Raw genomic sequence first — 7,152 nt, forward strand, 5'->3', positions numbered from 1 at the left:
CAAAAAATAAAATGCGGTATACAAAACACAAATACGATATAAAGTAATGCAAAAATTACTACCTGCATTAAATAACATAAAATAACAACAAACATTTATGGAGCGACGCGTTCACAACCGCCATTCAAGACAAGATGTCAAACGTAACCAACGTTCGTGCTCTCCAGAGGCGCTAGCAGTTTTTCCCCACCTAAAAGTCGCGTAGCTGCCAACTCTCAAAAATGTGTGCATCGTCGTAAGTTGTATATACAGGGTGGAACCTCTCATGTTTATGCATTCCCTAAATATCTAGTAACTTTTTAGTAATATTACAGTTTGCAACGTTGTCAGTTGTGTAGTGTAGATGTTGGTGCTAGTTTGATATTTGACATAAAAGTAAACACAAAAACATCATGTCTCGATTGAGAAAAATTGCAATTCTTTGTATAATTTAAACAAATATTTTTAAACGAAGTAAAATGACAGCGCATTCGTCGTTATGGTTGATTGAAACCAAATTCCACAAGTCCGACGTTACTGGTACTGGTCATAAAAATGACTCATAGAAGAGAACCAGAAGACCGTAGGTACGCAAAACACCAAAACAACCTAGCTAGCTCTTTACCTTGTATTATGATTGAGCGATCAAACGCACTGACGTGCGAAGTTCGATTTTAATTATATCTCACGTCCAGTCCAAAAATGTTACAGAATGTTTAACTATGCAGATGTTTAAAGATTTACTCCGAGCTGTTTTCATCTAATTTTTATCTACAATAGAAATAACATTTAACGGCTTAACGCTTTATCCGATTGAACATGTTAAAAAAGTAATCGTAAACGATTTACAAAAAGCGCATTTCCGCTTGCATTCATTTCCTATTTGTAAGATGCAACTTCTGTTAAAATCGTAAAAATCCGGCCACAAATATGAAAGATAGCGTTGCATAATGTGCAATCCATTTTTGACATGCTACCATTGAATTTATAACTATAGTTATAAATTCAATGATGCTACTTCAATTTCAGTTTATAAGAAGAATTTCATTTCAATGCTTTCATAAATAAGAAAGTTGACACTGCGCATGTGCAAACCTAAATTTTGAAACTAACGTTTGATTTTCTATTGTTCCAAGCGCCTATGCATTAGATTTCATTTAAATGCTTCCATAGATAAAAAAGTTGGCACTGCGCATGCGCAAAATAAAATTTTGAAACTGGCGTTAGATTTTCCTTTATTCCAAGTGCCTAGGTATCAAACTTCGTTTAAATTCTTCCATAAATAAAAAAGTTGGCACTGAACATGCGCAAAACCAAATTTTGAAACTGGCGTTAGATTTTCCTTTATTCCAAGTGCCTATGTATCAAATTTCGTTTAAATGCTTCCATAAATAAAAAAGTTGGCACTGCGCATGCGCAAAACCGAATTCTGAAACTGGCGTTAGATTTTCCTTTATTCCAAGTGCCTATGTATCAAATTTCATTCAAATACTTTTATAAGAAAAAAAGTTTGCAATTCGGTTTATAAATGGTCGAGATGCGAAAAGGGCACTGTGAATTTTGAATCGATTCGACTCAACTTTTGGCTTTGCGTATTATATGGCTAAAGCTATGTCCATATTGAATTTCATGCAATTTAGTACATAACTAACGGAGATCTAAAAGCGATCGGACATTTCTAAACAAAATTATCGTTCACACGGACAGATAGAGGGACGGACAGACAAAGGAACAGACGAACAGACAAACGACAGACAGCAATACAAATTTATAAACGATCTCTAGGATCGTTAATAAACGGTAAAAGTGTAAAATTATGGAACATGTAAAAAACGGTTTTTTGTTTTTTTACAATAACTTTTTTAGCATTAAACGAAGAAAAAATTCCTTCCTTGGTGCAAGCCTCGACACCATAACGAACCAAATAGCGAAAAAAGTAGAACAATAGCACTTAAGATAAAGAACTAGTAGCGTCTCAACGAACGAGCGGACGGACGGACGGACAGTGACCACAACAGCGCATTTTTTTAAATTTTTGTGGAAATGCTCTAAAAAGGGCAAGGTTTGCCGTGACTACACAATTCATTCCAACCTGTGCCTCTGAGGACGACCCAACATACAATTAAGCCATAAAGGGATTAAATTTACCAAAGGTTTAAGAAGTAATTTAAGATTTACAATAAACGACAGTAGGTACGACGAGGTACTCATTGGTACGGACTTTCTCTCGCTTGGAAAGAGTGTCTAAGATAAGGATGTCTATCATGGAGATCGAAACCATAGAAGATACGATGATGGTCAAATTAGAGAAAAGATGCGGAATTAAACCATTATTATCGTGCTTTAGAGAAAACAAAAATAATCCGATTACTTCCGAAGATATGACAGAAAAACCGAAACTTAGGTACCGATTTTTTGTTTATTTTTTGCTGGTTGTTTCGTAGCGGTAGCGGTAGCGTATAATTTGTAGCGGTATTAACTTATAAAATACAAACACGAAAAACGTCTAACCATCAACCAAAATCAAATTTATTTTTATCACCTATTTACAAGTTATACCTGCGCTCTAATCCAAAACATCAAAACTGAACGTTTATGCTATCTAGCGGTCACACATAAAATATCAAATAAATAAATACAGTTTGTAATTCAACATACCGCCCACTGTTTCGCGTTAATGGAAACATGAAGCAAATCAAAATGATCAGTCTGTCTATCAGACAAAAAACAACTAAAACTATCTCGAAAACTATGTAGCAACCGGCAGAAACACAAGCCGATTAGTAGGGCGCGTATACACAGCACTCGCGGTGCGAACAGTCACAACACGCACCTTAGAGTCATTACTATGGTGTACTCTTTCGATGACACCGAGAGGCCAGGACAATGGCGAAGAAGATAGTCCAGTAATATACACGAACGATCCTACGGTGGGGTTAGGACAGTCACGAGTCCATTTTTGACGCTGCATTTGAGTATGCAAATACTCACTGCTCCACCGACGCCAAAAGGATTGAGAGAGAGCATGAATTCGTTGCCACCGAGATCCAACACTAATATCGGTATCAGTAAGGCACAGCTCCGGTGGGGCGACCAACGGTCTTCCGACGAGTAAATGTCCTGGGGTCAACACGTCGCTACCCTCGCGGGGGTCTGAGGAAATCATTCCAAGCGGGCGACTATTAAGCACAGCTTCGACGCGCGCGAAAAAAGTGCTGAGCTCTTCGAAAGTGAGGATTGTATTCCCAATTTGCCGGTACATAAGTAGTTTCATTAACTTAACTGCAGCTTCAAAAATTCCTCCAAAATTGGGTGCAGCGGGTGGATTGAAACACCACTTCACCTTTAGCGATGCGAGCTGAGTGTACAGTTCGTCTTGATGATTCTTGAGGAAAGTCGTAACTTCCTTCAGCTGTCGTGCGGCTCCTAGATAGTTCCGCCCACAGTCAGAGTGTAAGGTAGCAGGAAGAGAACGACGGGCACAAAATCGATGAAAAGCAGCCATTAATGCAGCGGTAGATAGTTCTGTAACAGCTTCTAGATGTACGGCTTTGCTTGCAGTGTCCACGAAAATGCAACAGTATGACTTATGGCGTGGACTATTGCGGCGGGGGGTCTCCTTGGTCTCAAAGGGGCCTGCAAAATCCGAAGCGGTCGTGTAGAATGGCGGAGCGGGTTGTACTCTGCAAGCAGGCAGATCGGCCATGCTTGTTTTTCAAATCTCATCTGGTTGCTTTGGTTTTAAAAACAAGAAGGGGATACTGTAACGGAAGCTTGTTAATAGAGCTTAATTTTGTTACTAATTTTTTGTAGATATTAAACTAAATGTTACTAGAAGTACACATAATTATAAGAAAGTATACCGGAAGTTTAAATTATGGTCCAATAAGTGCAAAAAAATTATAGTTCATTCGATTTGGGTTACGATCGTCGTTTTCGGTTAAAATCACTAAGCATTTTTTTGTTGGCAATTAAGTTCTCAATTTGTTGTAACCTTTAGATGAATGATTGAAGTCTTAATGTCAGTATTTGCTATGCGCGTTCATAACTAACACTTTTTAACGATCTGTACCACCAAATAAACAACACGATAGAATTCCTAGAAAGCGTGCAATAAAAAGCCAGGGTAAAAAATGATGATTTTGTTTATTTCCTGTAAATTTTTAGGAGTGCTAATTAGGGGCGTAATTCTACTACCCCGAAACTTTGGCACAATATCGCGCGGGGCTCGTTTCGCAAGTTTCGCGAGGGCCATTAAGCCAAGTCCTACGAAATTCGTAGATACGCGAAGTTACCCTGTTGAATAGTGGAAATAAATAAATGCTTTTGCGATAGACCAAGGACATTCGTTAATTTAGCGGGTTAGTAAACAAATGTGAAAAGTGTTAAACTTCATAGTTATATTAGGGACTGTTAAAGGGGGGATAAATTTCCAAAAAGGATTTGCCATTAAAGCAGCTACCTCGTCTGAAGTAGAGAGTAGATACTGAAAGTATGCCCGTGAGTTCATGCCAACCAACCAAAAATTTAAAAAAAGATACCGAATCTATTGGGATCAGAATTGCCGTAGATCTAATTTACTGTTCTCTGTAGGCTACCATCTCCAGAGCAAAGGTCGTGATAAAGCTGTATCATAAGGAAGGGCACGATATCTGAAGAATCGCCTGATACTGATAAGGGAGGAATTTTGTACCATAAATATCTGGTTGATCATAATCATAAATTTAGCTTTTAAAGACATTTGGTTATAATAAATGGAAGGCGGTATCAACTACATAAATTTGTAACGTATGAAGGCATTTATTTAGGAATGTTTACTTGTCTAGTTGTTTCATTGCATTTAAGAGATTTAGAGATATGGGTGCACCTTTTGTTATTTTCCATAAATGTATTCGTTTGTGTTAGATAATTTTGCTCTCAAGGTAGTTTAACTGCAGTAAGATGGACACAAAACTAAGTTTATATCTTTGATATTCAGAAATAAGGGTTGTAAATAGCGAAGTTGTAAAGTGACGTTTAAACAGGATCTAATTTTCTTGTTATATCATAAATAAATCCATACTTGAGGGATTTGTTCTTGCGTATTTATTACCTGCATAGATAAGAAAGGATGGAAATAAGCTGTGATTCAATGAGAAAAGGGAAGATAAAAGAATTTTTGCAAATGGCTGTCAAAGTAAATTGTATTATAACTAGCTGGGAATCATATTAACCTTTTGTTATCTTACTTCAAAGAAGATTTTTTCCGACTGGTGTAACAATCTATCATATTTAATGCACATTCGTGAGATATTAATAGGAGGGCTGTTACATTACTCAAGGAAAAGAAATGTATATATGAATTGAAAATCACGTTACGATAAGCCCCTTTCGATGAAAATCATTTTTGTTAACTTTTCAGAAACCAGTTTACAGGGGGTTGGGAACTTATTCAGGCCAGCTTGTATACAGAGTCTAACATGAAGACATTGAAAAAGGTGGTAAAGAGAAGTGAAACAAGCACGCGTTTCTACCTACGCAGTGCCCCAAATTAGTAACAAATTATGGTATACCTTAACTCTTCTCAGTCCAAAACATGAATGGCAAATTTGATTTTAAGGTATAAAATTAGCACCCACTTATGGTTATTTGAGCAACATATCCTAAGCATACATACACTGTTAGTTATCGCAATTAATTATTTATTATAATCAGATTAAAAACAGCTGCGCCATTTATGTAATGAACTATACAGCAAATTGCGATATCGTTATTTTTTAAATAGGTAAATAATAATAAATAATATTGATAAATAAAAAATTCAACTCACCTTACTGGCAATATTACCAACATAAAAAGCAACGCATGCATTTTGAGTAAATCTGTCGAAATTTACTCTTGCACTGAACACGGTATATAAATTACGTAAGTATATTTTCCGTTCTTCTATTAAAAATGATAAGCTTATCCATCTCAAGTTCAATTATCACAGAAATATATCTTTTTTGAAAGGGCAGATAAAAAATGAGGTCTTTAACCTTTATCTACAGAAGAACAAATAATAGTTGCGCCTTGTACGTAATAAAAAATGCTTTTTTCTATTTCGGTGTCACAATGATGATTTTGTACAACTGTTTTCGGCCGAAAACAGTTGTACAAAGACAGTGATTATAGTCGTTTTTTTTTTGGGAACTCATCTCTTAAGTTGGCAGTTACTAGTTAGTACAAGTAGGTACTTCGTTGGGTACTTCCATGTTTGAACTTCAAAATGTCAGTCTTACTATGCTGCCAACCTAAAACTTAACGGCATAAAAAGTGTTCCCAACATAAAACATGTTAGTTCTAATGTTCCCTATTATAGTTTCTGATAATGATTTTTTTAATTAAATTAAAGCACCGAAATAGAAAAAATAGTATGAAAAACGCGTGTACAATGCTTTATTGTAATACTCCTATCTTGCGGACACTCGTGGCTACGCTTCGCGTCGCCACTCGTGCCACAAGATAGTCGTATTACAATAGGTCGCATTGTAACATTTGTCTTTCAATATACTATTCTATTGTACCTACTTTATTCTGTTTGTTCCATTACGTAATTGTTTTATAAATGACCACCACTATGCAGGGAAATGGACTGCAATCATAGTCATTTTTAGTTTTTTTTAAAGCTGAATTAATTTACTGAATCTACATGTCCATTCTAATTTTACCGATATCTCTCGCCTCTTTGACCATACCTAAACGATATTTGAAAACAGAGAGGCAAGCAGGCAAGTCCAGATGCAGTTGCTTGAAAATTTTCAAAAGCCCTACTACGTCTACAGAACCTAAAAATTGTATTCAGGAAGGTTTTGTTACTAATGCATTGGGTCAGTTGTAAAAGGCATTTACTCGAAGTCAATCGTCGCTAATATAATTCAACGTTAAACTTTAATGAAATTGATATTATTGATTACAAGATTGAGCGTTATTACATGTGACAGTTACGATAAAAATTCTAATCATTCTAAACTATGAAATACGCCGCCTATTATTTTTATCTAACACTAACTTTAACTGACTTTAACACTTTCCCTTGTTTGATAAAAATTAATAATAATACAAGTCCCATCTTTACACAAAGGATATGTAATCTTGTTTGAGCGAGAGGCTTGGTCATAATGTCAGCTACCTGATGTTCAGATGAAACCTTTT

The sequence above is a fragment of the Photinus pyralis genome, unplaced genomic scaffold (assembly GCF_008802855.1).
Source record: "Photinus pyralis isolate 1611_PpyrPB1 unplaced genomic scaffold, Ppyr1.3 Ppyr1.4_LG2, whole genome shotgun sequence".
Lineage (NCBI taxonomy): Eukaryota > Metazoa > Arthropoda > Insecta > Coleoptera > Lampyridae > Photinus > Photinus pyralis.